The sequence below is a fragment of the Grammomys surdaster genome, unplaced genomic scaffold (genome assembly GCF_004785775.1).
Source record: "Grammomys surdaster isolate TR1022 unplaced genomic scaffold, NIH_TR_1.0 125671, whole genome shotgun sequence".
Classification (NCBI taxonomy): domain Eukaryota; kingdom Metazoa; phylum Chordata; class Mammalia; order Rodentia; family Muridae; genus Grammomys; species Grammomys surdaster.
Genome location: NW_021620508.1, coordinates 233,351 through 249,986, shown reverse-complemented (window position 1 = coordinate 249,986; position 16,636 = coordinate 233,351).

The following is a 16,636-nucleotide window of genomic DNA, read 5'->3' as shown; positions in this document are numbered from 1 at the left end:
GTTTTCTTTTTTTTTGTTGTTGCTGTTTTTTCCGTTGGCCCTAGAGCTCTCTGCCTCGGGGCGGCGCCCGCCCCCCCCCCCCCCCCCCCCCCCCCCCCCCCCTGAGTTTCCAGATGATGTAAAGGGAGAAACAAGCAAATGCAAGGTGACCAGCTGCCGCCTGCTGCTGCCACCGTGTCTTTCTGAATCTTTCCTGAAGTTGCTTTTTGTCAGGCGTTGTGTTACAGAGATGAGGAGAGTAGCTCCCTAGCTTCTGACTTTATAGTGTACATTATTTGATACGTGTTTTATCTGCATGTATGTCTCCACACCAGAAGAGGCCATGGGGTTCCATGGGACTATAGCATAGATGGCTGTGATCCGTCACGTGGGTACTAGGAATCAAAACTACATCCTCTGGAAGAGCAGCTAGTGCTCCTAACGGCTGAACTGTCCTTCTGGGCCTCTTGCTTCTGATTTTCTGACAAAGGTGTTGGGCTGTCATTGTCACGATGATGTGGCATTACACAATTCTGTCTCAGACCTTTACAGAGCGTCTGATGGCTTGATGCCATGTACAGCTGCTGTGGTTTCAATCCATGCCTCCCCCCCAGAGTCACCTGACAAAGCCTGACACCCAGCCTGTGACATCACTGGGAGAAGGAGGAACCTTTGGAGGGAAAAGGGTTGTTTTTAAAGGGCTGTTGTTGGTGCTTCTCCATCATTTTGCTTCTCAGCTGCTAGGAAAAAAGCAACTTCCTGTGTCACGTGCCTTACTGCCTTGCTACTGGCCCAGAAGCGGCTGAGCCAATCCACCCTGCACCCAGGCCTTTGGAACTGTCAGACACAAATAAACCTTCTCTCCTGATAAGTTGATGATGTCAGGCATGTTGTCACAGTAAGGAGGCTAACTCCCCCATCAACTGTGTGACAAGGAACTGCAGAGCTATGGACCATAGGGACTTCTGTAAGTGGCCTCTGGGACTTCATTATGGCCTCTAGTTGATGGCCAGCCATCGGCCTGGTCTCTCAGTCATATAGACATCAAGAAAAGAGTTCTGCCAACAATGTGGAGTCTTCCCACCACACAGATAATTTTAGAACAGTCAGTGGGGAAGCTCCCAGTTCTCCCTGGTTCTCTACCTCCTCGGTGTAGGCTAAGGTGGTGATTTCTGACCTCATTATGGTACAGAAGGGTTAACACAAGACACTTTCAGACTAAAACAGAGAGAGAGAGAGAGAGAGAGAGAGAGAGAGAGGAGAAAGAGAGAACCCAGGGTTCTCTTGCTCTCTGTGCTGGAGATAAAGGCTAATCATCCAGCAGGATTGCAGCCAACCCACAAAGGCTGTGGCACCCAGGAAATAACCTGGTGATTGTAAGGCACCAAGACATGGGAGATCTTTGTTACCACAGCAGAGCCTGGCACATCCTACCTGATACATGTTCCTTCCAAAAGTCTTACTGCTTTCATAAAATTAATATTTTTTGTCTCTAATTAGCTAAACAGAGTTCTAGGTCAGAAATTTATTTCCCTATGGTATGCCCAACTTTTGAAAGAGCTGGAACATAGGGATTCAGAAAATATACAATGACAGACTAGGGAGGAGGTGGAGACCCAGAACGGTGAATTCCTTTTCCCATGGGTAAACGGGTCATAGATCAGTTGTGACTGCAAAGTCAAACACACCTCAGAGATGTCAAATAACAAATGTAAAAATACATTCTACGCATTTACAAATCATTGGGACATCCCTCTGGGAACGTGCATGCTTCTCTGAACAGCAATTCTGGGTAGATTTTATTTTTTCTGTCATTGAGAGAATTTACAAGATATCCAGTTTATTTTGGCTACTGACTTCAGAGGTTCCAAGGTTTCTTGGCTCCACTGCTGTGAGGGTAAATAGCAAGGCAGAGAGACTATGACAGAAGGGTACCACAGGAATGCAGCCCTCCTGTCAGACAGCAAGTAGAGAGGAACAGGGAGGGTAAGAAGCACCCCTCGAACACTGCCCACTGCACCAGAGTGTTCATTTCCTCCAACCAGGCACCAACTACTGTGGGTCTGTGTTCTGTTTCACCACTGCAGTGCTGAGATGCCACTTTGGGAGACAAATGTGGGGATGCTTTGGTATGATCCTTCCTTGACGCCATCAGGGCACTGGCTCATGGCACACCAAAATCATGCAGGGGAGGCAGAACGCAGCCTAAGTTGGAGGCCACAACCCAGGTGGGCACCCAGATGCCGCTGGAAACTACGAGGAGTTGAGAACAGGCCCACAGGCCTGAGATAAGTGGGGGTAGGGGAGGATCTGGCTTAGCTCAGAGTGAGTGCCAGGAGCCCAGGCCAGTGGGGATAGGCTGGGTAACAAAGGCTTCCTCCTCAAGGTGGTTCTGGATGAGAGAGACAATCCTTGCTTGTCCAAAATGTTTGTTTTTGGTGGAAAAATGGATGCATATGACTTACGGTGACCAGAGATTAAAGACCTTTTACGGGAAGGAGTGTCCAGGGAGGGAAGCTTATTGACCCTCAGGGCCAATCTACGTACCTCATTAGCATGGCGAACTCTGGGCTCTATGCTATGTGACCAGTTGTCAAGGTTCTCTTAGTAGAGTGTCGTGGTCACATGCTCCAGGACAGAAATCTGGCCGGGAGCAGATTCAAACGTCTACCATTCTCTTTTTTCTTTTCTTTTTTTTTTCCTTTTTTTTTGGTTTTTTTCGAGACAGGGTTTCTCTGTTTGTAGCCCTGGCTGTCCTGGAACTCACTCTGTAGACCAGGCTAGCCTCAAACTCTCGAACTCAGAGATCCACCTGCCTCTGCCTCCCAAGTGCTGGGATTAAAGGCGTGTGCCACCACCGCCCGGCACGCCTACCATTCTCAATTATGAGAATTGCCGGGGTTTCTTAATCTGCTCAACCGTACCATACCAGTTTTTCTGTTTGGTGACATGGTTCCACTTGCCCCACACACTACCTCCCAAGAGTGTATTCATTGTTTAAAGTGTGTGTGCGTGTGTGTGTGTGTGTGTGTGACATGCGTGCAGGTGCCACAGGAGGCTGGATGAGGATGGCCAAATCCCCACAACAAGAGTTACAGGTGGTTGTGAGCTGTCCACTGTGGGTGGCTCAGTCAGGAGGTCAGCCAGCGCTCTAACCACTGAGCCACTGCTCTTACTCCCTCTTTATAAACATTGAATCTGTCCATTGGTTAAACCATGGGGTTAGGTCAGACCTTTCACAGTCTGTCCCTGGAAATATCCTCCTAGACACACTCAGAGGTGGGCCCACTAACCTCCTAGGTTTTTAGCCAATCAAGTTGATAAGATAGCCCTCACAGGCTAGCTCTTCCTGAGCTTGGCAGGGTCCTTCTCATCTGGGAGTTGGATGCCATTCACTGAGTTTTCAGTGTGGTCTTTCCAGCAGGGCAATCCAGACTTGTCCACAAGGTGGTAGCTTGCATCCAAGAAAATAAAGTTTCAAGGCCACATGGGGTGGGGAGTGGGGGCTCAGTGCAGCCTAACGAGGCGTCTCCAGGGTGGGGCCTGGGACTGAAGCTCAGGATTTTGGAAGGCGTAAGGCATCAGCTTACAGTGGCATATATGGTGACTGAGCACAGAGAACAGGTAAGAAACCCTAACACAGGGGCCTTGCTCCTCATTCGGGGTAACCAAGGAGAATCCTATGCATCGACCAGAACTTTCTGTTTCTCTGTAGCTTACTTACATTTGTCTTTTTTTTTTTTTTCCAACAAAAATCCATGTGTGGCTTCATCGCTATACTTGACGTCTGGTCTACTGTGTTTCTAAATTGTTTCTTTTTAATATTTTTATGTGTGTGTGTGCGCGCCTGTGTGTGTAAGTGAAGTGGAAGTTTCTGGTTGTGTCTTGTGATGCAGACTCACATGGTGTTTTGCTGAGGCTAGACCGGAGGGAGGACGTGTGATGTTTGGAGGGAGTATCAGTAGGACTCAACCGACAGTGAGGGTGCACTTTCATGGCTAGCTGTGCAGCTCTTTGTGGGTCTTCGCTGATCTTCATTTCGTTGAGAGAGGCACAGCAGGGAACTTCTCCCAGCATCCTGGGTGGTTTGGATGGCTCCCACGGACTCCTGCTGATGTAGCAGCAGCCTGGCGGTTTCTGCTGGATCATGCCACTGCTGCTGATTCATGTTTGGAATCCTGACACTACTGGACTGATGGTATTGTGACAACTGAGATTGGAATCGCCCCAAAGAACTATTTCTAAACAGGTCCACGTCCCCTTGTCCTATTTACCGTCTTTTCTCCCCTGCCTTTGTTTGGATCGAGAGCTGGGGGCGGGGGTTGAAGCATTTGAGGACTGTTATTAAAGTAGAATTTGAAAAATCTAATTTACGTGTTGTGCATGTGAGTGCGGGTGCCCACAGACACCAGAGTTATTAGATCCCTCTGGTGTAGGAGGTATAGGTTGTGGTGAGCAACCCAGCTCGAGTTCTGGGAACCGAATTCAGGTCCTTGGTAGTGTGGGCTCGAAACTGCTTGGCCATCTCCCCAGCCTCATGGTAATTTTGTTTTAAAATGTCCCTTTGAGATTCCATTTTCTGAGACAGGATCTCACTATGTAGCCCTAGGAGACCCAGAACTTAATATGTAGATCAGGCTAGCCCTAAACTCACGAAGCTCCACCTGCGTGTGTCTCCCCAGGGCTGGACTGAGAGTGCGTGCCAACACTGCACTCTATTTACTTTCACTCATGTATATGAATACGTCTGTGCACCACGAGCATGCAGTGCTCAAAGAGGCTAGCTGAGGGCACTTGATCTCTTGGGGCTGGAATTAGAGGTGGTTGAGAGTTGCCGTGTGGGTGCTGGGAATTGAACCCAGGTCCCCTGCAAGAGAGCCAGTGTTCTTAACCACTGAGCCATCTTTCCAGCTCGTCTATTTTATTGTAAAGATTTGCCTATTTTTATGTGTGTATATGTATGTGTAGCTTCACGAACTTATGTGCACCACATGCTTGCAGTACCCCCAGAGGCCAGAAGAGGGCATCTAATCCCCTGGAAATGGAATTACTGGCAGTTGTAAGCAACTCCATGTGGGTGCTGGGAACCAAACTTAGAGTCTCTGCAAGAGCAGTACCTACTCTTAGCTGTTGACAAAATTTCCAGTTCTATATTTACTTTAACATTTACCAGACGCATGACCTTGTAGGCAAGACTTTTTTTTTTTTCCCAAGGCAAGGTTTCTCTGTGTAGCCCTGGCTGTCCTGGAACTCACTCTGTAGACCAGGCTGGCCTCGAATTTACTGAGATCCGCCTGCCTCTGCCTCCCAAGTGCTGAGATTAAAGGCGTGCAACACCACAGCTTTGGCTGTTCTTTTCTATTCTCAACTTCTAGTTTGTATGTTGGGGAGGATGGGGGTAAGGGGGATGGGGTACTGCTTAACAGAGTTTAGGTGGTAGGTTATAGCCAAACTAGCGTGTACTGGCAGCAGTCTAATGTTTCCATTCCTAGGAGCTGGATGTATTAATTACCTACTACTACTGCATAAGAGACAGGCCCAAATTTACCTCCTTCAAATAGTAGGAAAGTGCTTCCCCATCATGGGGCAGGCTGTCTTGCTGCAGGCTGGGCTCAGCTGGTAGTTTGCATTAGATCTGAAGTGTCCCCAAGAAGGTCTGGTCTCCAGTTTTCAGATGCAACCCTAGGGAGGCGACTGGGTCATGAGGGCCTGAGCTGATGAGTGGATTCATCCATGGATGATGTCATAAATTGTGAGCATGTGGGTGTGCACAACCTTCAGCACATGTGCAGAAGCCAGAGCAGCATTTGGGGGTTTTCCTCTACCACTCTTCCTCCATATTGCCTTGAGGCAGGATTGATGGTGGAACCAGAGACTCATTGTTTCAGCCTCACTGGCTGGCAGTCGAGCTTTCGGGAACCACCATTCTCTGCCCACCATGATGGCCGGGACTTCAGGCACAGGCAGCCGGATCCAGCTTTTAAACATGGGGCCTGGGATTCAAACTCATGCCATTACACCGGTAGAGCAGGAACTTTTATCCATTGGGCCATCTTCCCAGCTGTGATTTCTAGTTGACGTTCTTAGAAAATGGTGGAAATAGAAAGTGGGGTCTGGTCTGAGGAAGTTGCTTGCTTAGGAGAGTGTCTTTGGGAGATCCAAATTGCTCTCCTCCCTTCCCTCCCCTCCCCTTTTGTTCCTCCCCTCCCCTTCCTTCTCCTCTCCATCCTTCCCTTCCCCTCCCCTCTCTTCTCTTCACTTCCCCACTTCTTTCCTTTTCCAGATTGCCATGAACTAATCGGATCTCTCCTCTTCTAACCCCTGCCACCACTATGCTGTGCCTTGCCATGGGGTCTGAAAGCAACGGGGCCAGCCAGCCACAAACCAAGACCTCTCAAACCCTGAACCACAATACATCCATCTGCCATTAAGTTGTTTTTCTTAGGTTTTATGTCACAGGGTGAAAACCTGAGTCACTCATCTGGGCACTTCTTAGGGCCTGGCCTAACTCTTTCACATCTTTGTCATCATCTCTGGGTGGCTTCAGGAGGGTACGTGGGCATCCGTGTGTGGAGCATCCAGCCCCCCCAAACTTCCCCAACAGGCTAACCTGGTCATAGTCACAAGGTCATGGCAAGAGGCCAAGAGAATAGTCAGACGTTGCAAAGTTACCCACGTCTCAAGCTTGAATCGCTTGCACTGTCTCTTACCACTGTCTGCTAGCCAGACAGCTTATAAAGTCAGACACAAAGGTGAGGAAAGGGAGACCTCCTCGTGAGGGACAAACGGTCAGTGTCACGCAGGCTGTATTGGGGGTGAGGGTGGGGACTGTGTGCCTTCTTCAGGCACTCTCTATAGGAAGGAAGTTGACCCAACTGGGACCTTCAAAATAGACACACTGCCCCACCAGCCTGTTGTTCTTGACCTGGGTCCCTACCCTGCCCCTCCTGCCTTCCATGTGTCCTTACTTATGTGCAGAGCCCCTCAGTAGCTTTCTATCTAGGTCAGGTTTTATGTGCTACATGGAATAGAAATCCAAGCACAACAGGTTAAGCTAAGAAGGGCTCACAGAGAAGTCAGGCACGGTTATATCCAGATGTTCATATCTCCCTCTATCTGCCTATCACATGTTTTCCTGAATGCCTTACTTGTTTTTTTTTTAAAGATTTATTTATTTATTATATATGAATACACTGTAGCTGTCTTCAGACACACCAGAGGAGGGCATCAGATCTCATTACAGATGGTTGTGAGCCACCATGTGGTTGCTAGGATTTGAACTCAGGACCTCTGGAAGTGCAGTCAGTGCTCTTAACCACTGAGCCATCTCTCCAGCCCCATGCCTTACTTGTTAACCCGACACTTCCTGAGAGAAGCTAAGTCATCCCCTCCTTAGCTCCAGCTACATCATGGCCTGGCAGTCTTCACAGAGATAGAGTGATCAATATGACCAGCAGTATCCATAACTATGTCTGGGTGTTTACTGTGTGCTGAGTTCTGTTTGAAGTACAGAGTGTTTTGGTTTCCTTCCTGTTGCTGTAACAAAACACTCTGACTAAAAGGCAGCTTAGGGGAGGAAACCGGTTCTTTGGCTTACACTTGGAGGTTACAGTTCACCATTGAAGGAAGTCAACGGAGGAACTCAGCAGGAGCTTGAGGAGGGACAGCTGGCTTGCTCTCAGGCTCATCCTGCTCAGTTAGATCTTTTTATGCCTAAGGATGGTGCCGCCCATAGTGGGCTGCTCCCTCTGACATCAGTTATCAATCAAGATAGACTCCTATAGACATGGCCACAGGCCAATCTGATCCAGGCAATTTCCCAGCTGAGGTTTCTTTCAGATGGAACTAGGCTGTGTTAAGTTGAAATGAAGGCTGACGAGTACAGAGTATTAATTTTCATAGCACATCGTAAATAACCAGCATTCTCATTTTACAGATGATTAACAGAAGCATGGAGAAATCAAATCCACAGCTAAGGGTACACTAGTTGGAAGTATTGGATCTGGATACTGAACCCAATTTGGTAGCTTTAGAATCTTACCTTCATTTGCTTATTTTCTGCTTCAGAGACAGTCACAGATAGCCCAGCACTGAATTTGCCACGTAGCCTAGGATGACAGTTGGAACCCCTGTCCCTCCTGTCTACACCTACCAACCACTGAAATTACAGACACACCCTCACTTTACCTATGTTATAGTCCTTGCTTTTGAGTACCATGTAGTTCTAGCTAAAAAAAATGGTCATATTAGACTAAGCAGAGTGGCACACACCTATATTCCCAGCATCCAGGAGGGTCAGGATTGCAAGGCCAAGGTCAACTTAGGTTACAATAAGACCCTGTCTCAAAATAACAACTGGAGAGTTGGCCCAGCAATTAAGAGCACTTGATGCTCTTACAAAGACCTGGGTTTGATTCCTAGCACCCACAGAGCAGCTCAAATCATCTATAACCCTAGTTCCAGGGGACCCCACATCCTTTTCTAGGATGTTCTGTCATTGTTTGCACATAGGGCATACACAGACAAGCAGACGTACATACACACTTTCACAAAAATAAAAAAATAAATGAATAATATCAACACAGGGTAAGGTAGTGTGTGCCTTTAATCTCAGCGCTCAGGGGGACCTCATGAGTTTGAGGCCAGCCTGAGCTACATACTGATTCCCAGGCTAGCAAGGGGTTCCACTGTAAGACAGTGTCTCAAAATTCAAACGCAACAAATAGTAGTGGCATACCCCTCTCCCATGCCAAGAACCAGGAATCCCCTTGCTCTGTTAAGGAAGTACTGTTATTTTTCTGCCTTCCACAGATGGAGAAACTGAGGCAGCTGGGACTTGAACCCAGGCACTGGGGGACCTGACAGCACCATGTCCAGAATATACTTCTGCATATCAGGGTGTCAGGGGCTAGCTCAACGTCTGAAGTCTTCCTGGAGTCAGATGGACGGGGGATCCCAGGACAGCCCAGGCTCACCTAGACCACTATACCGCCTCCTGCTTCTTTCCCCTCCCCCTAGTGCCTGCCCGGAGTCCCAGGACTCATTTGTAGACAGGCTGACCTAATGCAGGCTGGACTAGAGGGGTGAGTCCAGGCAATCGGGCCAGTGGCCCAGCTTGAGTCACTGGGCAGGGCTGTGGTCAGGGCTCAGAGGACTGGTGGTAGCTGGTGTCTAGGAGGGCATCACCTGGACATAGTTCCAATCCCTGCCTTCTCCACTGCAAGTGACCTTGACACCCAGCAGACCCCCGCAGAGAACAGTCCCTGCCTACTACCCTGACAGGAAGCCTGGGCAGGATGCCAAGTCATATTTAACCCATTTATGAGAACTGAGACGTGTCTATTTATAGCCTTTTGATTTGCCTGCCAAGCGTGAGCTGGGTGGACACAGCGGCATCTCTGTGTGGGAAGTCGCCTGATGCTCCACGGGGGTGAGATCAAGTTTGGCTGCACGACTCAAACTCTCCAGCCGTCCTTGCGGATGTGGAGATTGTGCCCTCTGTTTTCCAGTAGGGAAACTGAGTCTCAGAGAGGTGTGGTTGCTTCCTCATTCCTCACAGCCACATGGCCACAAGCTGGTGAAACAGAAATCATAGAGACTGTTTGACCAGCAACGGTGATAGCCTCTGATCACCAAATGGCCATTAAGTCCTTAGGGTGACTGAACTCTTTTCCCCAGAATTCTCTGGAAATATTCCACCCACGCCAGGCTTTCCTGTTTTCCTCTCTAGCCTCCCTCGTTGTTGGTAAAGTGTTGCTCTTCCTATCTCTTCATGGTCTTTCCTCCTCTTTCTCTACTTTCTAGTGTTCTCTCTCTCTCTCTCTCTCTCTCTCTCTCTCTCTCTCTCTCTCTCTCTCTCTCTCTCTCTCTCTCTCTCTCATCCCACTATGTTAGCCCAGGCTATCCTTGAACTCAGAATGCCCCATTTCACCCACTTCAGACTCTGGAATGTTGGCATTACTGGTGTATATTCCCACACCTAGGTTGTTCCTTGTTCTGTGGTTGTTTGAATAGGGTTTAATTATGTTGCCCAGGGTGGTCACCCACCTTCTGGCTCAAAATTCCCCCCCCCACACACACACCTCAACCTCCAGAATAGTAGCTATAACTACAGGCGTGAGTTGCTCTGCCCAGTTTACTTCTTTTATGGAGGCTAGTGTGCTATTTGTCACAACAGCTGGTATTTAAGGAGGGGCTCTCGTGATAAAAAGAAATCCCCGTGAGGTTCCCATGAAGCTGTTCGCCTGGCTTTGATGGACTGACTCTGAAGCAAACATCACTGACAGCCCCATTCTACAGACGGAGACCAGGCACACACATCAAAGGTGACTGTGTGGTCCATCCTTGGTGTCTCTGGTGCCCTTAGGATTATACCATTGTTGCCCTTCCCCGTGCCAGGTTCTGTGTGGCTCAAGGGCAAGAGAGGGCCTGAGAAACGGATGAGTCAGCAGTTCTCACTGTGGAGGGTTTGATGCTGGGCGATCCTCAGGAACAGGATACATGGAGGGGCCCCTGGTACAAGGCTTTTGGTAGCATCATCTTTCTTTGTCTCTGTGTTTCCGGGTGTGAGGGAAGGTTAGTACTTGTACTGTCCTGTGTGGGAGGAGAGGAGGAGGGACACGTGCGTGCACAGGCCTCGTAGATGTTTCCTGTAGCTGGTGAGGTGTGGCTATTCAGCCTGCCTCTGGAGAGCTCTGCCTGGTGTGATGGTTTGTATATGTTAGGCTCAGGGAGTGGCACAATTAGGAGGTAGGTGTGGGCTTGTTGGAGTTGGTGTGTCACTGTGGGCGTGGACTTTAAGACCCTCATCCTAGCTGTCTGGAAGCCAGTCTTCTCTTAGAGGTCTGCAGATGAAGATGTAGCACTCTCAGCTCCTCCTGCACCATCCCTGCCTGGACGGTGCCATGCCCCCACCTTGATGATAACGGACTGCCCCTCTGAACCTGTAAGGCAGCCCCAATTAAATGTTGTCCTTAGAAGAGTTGCCTTGGTCATGGTGTCTGTTCACAGGAGTAAAACCCTGACTAAGACAATAGGTATGGAATATTCCAGCTCTTAGGAGGCCATGTTTCTGAGATCCCAGACTGGTCCCCAAGCCTCTGTCCTCACCTCTGGTTTTGATGTCCCTGGCTTCAGCCATCATAAGGACGATATGGTTGCTTGAGTGAGGCCAAGTACAAACAAGGGGGACCCTGCAGGTTCCAGGCCTCATGACCTCGGCCTCCTGTCCTTATCGCAGGGCATGCCACCCTATCTCTTCCCTAACCACCCCTTCCTTCCTCCTAGGCCAGCCACAGGCCGGGCTTCTGTGGTGAGTGATTTTCGTAGCAAGATGTTTATGCCTTTGGTGTGTGATTCATCTGTTACCCACAAAGCCTTTCTTTGTTGACTTCCTGTTTCCGAAGGCAGGTTTCCATTTGCTGCCCAGCCCTTCCCACGTACCCTGCTGGGGCACAGTGCTTGCATCCGTGGAAGACCCACACGTACCTCTCCAGTTAGATGCGGGGAGAATTGAGTTAATGACATAAACCGTGGTGTCCACAGCTGTACTGCATCAGGCTAGTGGGCTGGCAATGGCTCTTCAAAAGTGGTCATACTTATGTTTTCTTATTAATTATCCTTGTAATGTTCGAGGATAGAATTGGACTCAGAGGGTGTGGCTCAGTGGTAAAGCACCCGCCTAGAATCCCCCAGTGAGGGGCTGAGGGCGTGGCTCAGTGGTAGAGCCCCTGCCTAGAATCCCCCAGTGAGGGGCTGGGGGCGTGGCTCAGTGGCAGAGCCCCTGCCTAGAATCCCCCAGTGAGGGGCTGGGGGCGTGGCTCAGTGGTAGAGCCCCTGCCTAGAATCCCCCAGTGAGGGGCTGGGGGCGTGGCTCAGTGGCAGAGCCCTGCCTAGAATCCCCCAGTGAGGGACTGGGGGCGTGGCTCAGTGGTAGAGCCCTGCCTAGAATCCCCCAGTGAGGGGCTGGGGGCGTGGCTCAGTGCCTAAGTTCTTGTCTAATATGTGCAAAGCTCCATGTTTAATCCCTAGCACCACAAAAATAAAACAAACAATAAAAAATGTACACATTGAGTTCGGACCTAGCAACCATTTACATAATCTAAACCTTGTAATGATAACATTTCCACTGGCTATAAAAATCTATCTTATGTTTCATCCAAGATAATCCCCAACCCTGGTGCTCTTACAATTTTACTGTGGAATTATCAGGGTTGACCTTAAGCTGTTGTAGCAGCAATCATGATTAGACTTTGTGGTTGGTGCTTTTCCTGGTTGTTTTCTAGTCAACTTGACACAAGCCAGAGTCACCTGAGAAGAGGAACCTCATTTGAAAGAACACCTCCATCAGATTGGCCCATATACAATTCAGTGGGTATTTTCTTGTTTAATGGCTGATGTGGGAGGGCTCAGCCCACTGTGGGCGGTATCATCCCTAAGCAAGCGGTCCTGGATTCTATAAGAAGGCAGGCTGAGCAAGCCACGAAGAGCAAGCTGCTTCCAGGTTCCAGCCCTGATTTCTCTCAGTGACAGACTATATATAACCTGTGAGGTGACATTTATTTCCTCTCCAAGTTCCTTTGGTTATGGTGTTTATCACAATAATAGAAAGCAAACTGGGACAGTGCTAGGGGAAAAAAAATTACAGTCCCCTTCTATATGGGGTCCCCTTTACCATCCACAACTATGACTGGGCTTAAAGGGCAGGAAGGACCTCGATGTGGCCATTTAGGAGCATCCCCAGAGAGGCCGCTGATCCGAGGCACGTGTTTAATTTCCTCCATTATACTAGTTTATCCACACTTCATGGGCCTCACCCACCTGCCTACATCATGTGAGAAACTCTTGTCTGTAAATGAGGTAGGAAAAATTTCAAAGGACTAAGGAGCCTTTTATTTTATAATACAGGTAGTATAAAGCTCCTCACTGGTGGGTGTACTAATTGAGAAGCATCCTCGTGGATTCCGTCTCTCTGACGCGTTATGTTGTTCCCCAGGTGGCAACATGTTTGCCATGGTTCCAAGTCATCGTTCTGCATAGATACAAAATACTACAGCCATATTTGTTGATATTCATCCTACCTCCTTCTTCTGTGTGCTCAGTTTCTTGGATTTTGTTCTCCATGGAAGATAATTAAGGGGGATACCTTAATAAACATCTACTCAGCCCAGATAAGGAACCCAACTGGCTTAGTTAGTATTCCTTGCTGTGAAGAGACACATGACTGTGGCAACTCTTATAAAAAATATATTTAATTGGGGCTGGCTTATAGTTCAAGGTTTAGTCCATTATCATCACGGTGGGAAGCATGGTGGCACACAGACAGACATGGTGCTGGAGAGGAATCTGAGAGTTCTACATCCGGATGCACAGAAGGTAGAAAAAGACTTTTTGCCACACTGGGTGGAGCTTGATCATAGGAGACCTCAAAGCCCACCCCCATAGTGACACAGCTCCTCCAACAAGACCATGACTACTCCACCAAGGTTACACCTTTTAATAGAGGCACTCCTTGTGGGCCAAGCAGTCAAACACATGAGTCTATGGGAGCCATTCCTATTCAAACCACCACACCAACACAGATCAAAGTAGCTGTCATACCGAAGTCTAACTTGGTGAAGTAGGGAGTTGATTGGAGTCACTTACACGATGAGCATGCACAACTCAAACATGGGGTGATGACTACAAAAGCTGCAACCCTGAGACTCCCTTCGTGACTCACAGAGAACTCAACAGGTCAGAGAGTCTCCTTTCCTCAGCATTCTTATTGCTTATTACCTGTGGAGTGGGGAGGAAACTTTTGTCCCTGCTCACATTCAGGAACTTCCTAAGACTTTTGAGTTGTTTCCTTCCTGAGTCTTTTTTTTTTTTCTTTTTCTTCAAGACAGGGTTTCTCTGTATAGCCCTGGCTGTCCTGGAACTCACTCTGTAGACCAGGCTGGCCTCGAACTCAGAAATTCGCCTGCCTCTGCCTCCCAAGTGCTGGGATTAAAGGCATGCGCCACCACCCCCCCCCCCGGCTCCTTCCTGAGTCTTAAGGAGTTTCCTTCCAATCTGAATGTTTCAACTCAGAGAAAATCACTACACAAAATGATGGGGCAGAGACAAGATGGCTGGAGCTGTCAGACTTCTACCCTTGCTCCAAGTTCAGTGAGATCCGCCTCAAGGGAATAAGGCAGAGAGTGATAGAGAATACTCAGTGTCCTCCTCTGGCCTCTGCAAACACACTTGCCCACATCCCACACTACCATGTTCTTTGTAGGCCAAGGGAGCTTCAGAGAGCTCAGCTCACTTTGTGAAATGAAACTGAGTTTTACAAAACTGTGTTTGGGAACAGTTGTCTTCCTTCATAATCTCTTGCTCTGAGAATAATATTGAAATTGGCATGTAGACTCAGAGGGGTAAATATTAGTGTTTTTTTTTTCCTCTGCTAAATCTGAAAAATGTTATTACCATCCTCTCACCTCCCACACAGATGGGAGAAAAGAAAAGATGTCAGTCTGACGTAGAGGAGGAGCTGGAGAGAGCTCCACAGCGGCTATTGATTCCTACATGGTTGCTAGGAGGGAGGGAGGGAGGAAAGGAGAGAGAGACGGAAAGGGGAGAATTTGTTTCCTCTCAGTACTGCAGATTGAACCCAGGGTCTGGTAGGTGCTAGGCAGGTGCTCTACCACTGAGCCACACTCCCAGCCCCTCACTGGGGGATTCTAGGCAGGGGCTCTACCACTGAGCCACACTCCCAGCCCCTCACTGGGGGATTCTAGGCAGGGGCTCTGCCACTGAGCCACGCCCCCAGCCCCTCACTGGGGGATTCTAGGCAGGGACTCTACCTCTGAGCCACGCCCACAGCCCCTCACTGGGGGATTCTAGGCAGGGGTTCTACCACTGAGCCACGCCCCCAGCCCCTCACTGGGGGATTCTAGGCAGGGGCTCTACCATTGAGCCACATTCCCAGCCCCTCACTGGGGGATTCTAGGCAGGGGCTCTACCACTGAGCCACACTCTCAGCCCCTCACTGGAGGATTCTCTGCAGGAACTCCGCCACTGAGTCATGGTTTCAGCCATGTTTTTATGTTTTCTTTTGAGAAAGAATCTCATTAAGTTGCCCACGCTGGCCCTGAACTTGTCTTGAGCTTGAAAGTGCTGGGATCACAGATGTGTATCACCACACCTGGATCTCTCAAATTACTTTAAAAAATCTTATTTTAACTATGTGTGATGCCTGGTGCCTACAGAGGCCCAGAAGAAGGCATCATATGCTCTGGAAATGGAGTTACAGATGGTTGTGAGCCACCATGTGGGTGCCAGGAGACCAAATTTGGTCCTCTGGAAGAGCAGCCAGTGAGTGCTCTTAAGGGCTGAGCCATTTCTCTAGCACCACCCACTCCCTGCCCCTTGCCATGTTACTTCTTAAAAACAAAAACATTTTTCTTCTAAAGCCTCTTATCCATCAGCCCCAGCAGGATTCTTTTTCCATCTTCTTGGCCAGCATGGACGACAACGTTTTCCAGGATCAATCACTACTAAGGAGGCAGGGGTGTGTGGGGTGGGGTGGTGTCAACCACACAGGGATGAAGGTTACCTTTCCTGAATAGTTGCCTGAACTAATAAGCGTGCTAATAAAGTTTGGGCTGTTCCTGGAAAGAAGAATCAAGGAAAATGGACTTGTTTATGAAAGATGCAAAGCCCTGTGCTCGCTACTCCGTACCTCCTGGCTGCTTTTGCAGGCTTTGACGTCCAACCTTGCATTTCAACTCTGACGTGCAGCCCCAGGCTGAGTGAAAGTCAAATGCTCAGGTCTCAGAGAGCTGTAGTCCCTAGGGTAGGAGTGGTTTCTGAGAGAAGGAAGCCTTTGCCCACATCCCTCCAGGGTAGAGAACCTCAGCGACAGCTTCCGCAGATCTCTGAGGTTGTATCAGGAATCAGGATTTCTGTCATTAAGTTATGGGAATGCAGCACAGGAGAAAATGTATTGGGTTTTATGGAAAACTCAAGGGAGCATGGGTTTCAGGAATGGCTGGATCAGAGTGCTTATGTGACTCACTGAGCCCTCTCCTTCCCCTCTCCACGGTCCTCCTCAGCCCTCTTCTTCTCTTCTTTAATATTGATTCCCTCCTAGATATCCATCCGTCATCTGTCCATCCATCCATCCATCCATCCATCCATCCATATTGTCTCCTCCTAGAGGCAAACATGGCCTTCAACAACCCCAACCTTACTTTAGCATCAAAAGGAGAAGTTCACTTTCTAGATCATTCCTGCAGTTATCTTTCCCATTGGCTTCACTTGGATGACATGCTCAGTTGAGATCTGGAGAGTGGGGTTGGTCATGTCCAAGTTACAAAGAGTTGATCACGGAGAGGAGAGGCTGGAAGAATTGACTGCATGAGGTGAGCAGATCTCTCACAGAGACAGCACAAGCTGTGTCCTGTTTGAGCATGAAGAGCTGGCAGGAACATAGGAGTAAATGGCTGAACTGGTCGGGAAAGGTGTCTCAGAGAGGTATTACAGGAAGTGGAAAGGATGGGACAAAAGACCTGTGGAAAATCAGTAGGGGGTGATCCGTTGGAAAACAGGGTGGACGGCATGGGTGAATGGATAGATGCATAAAAGATGGATGGATGGTGAATGGATCACAGATGGATGGATGGATGGATGG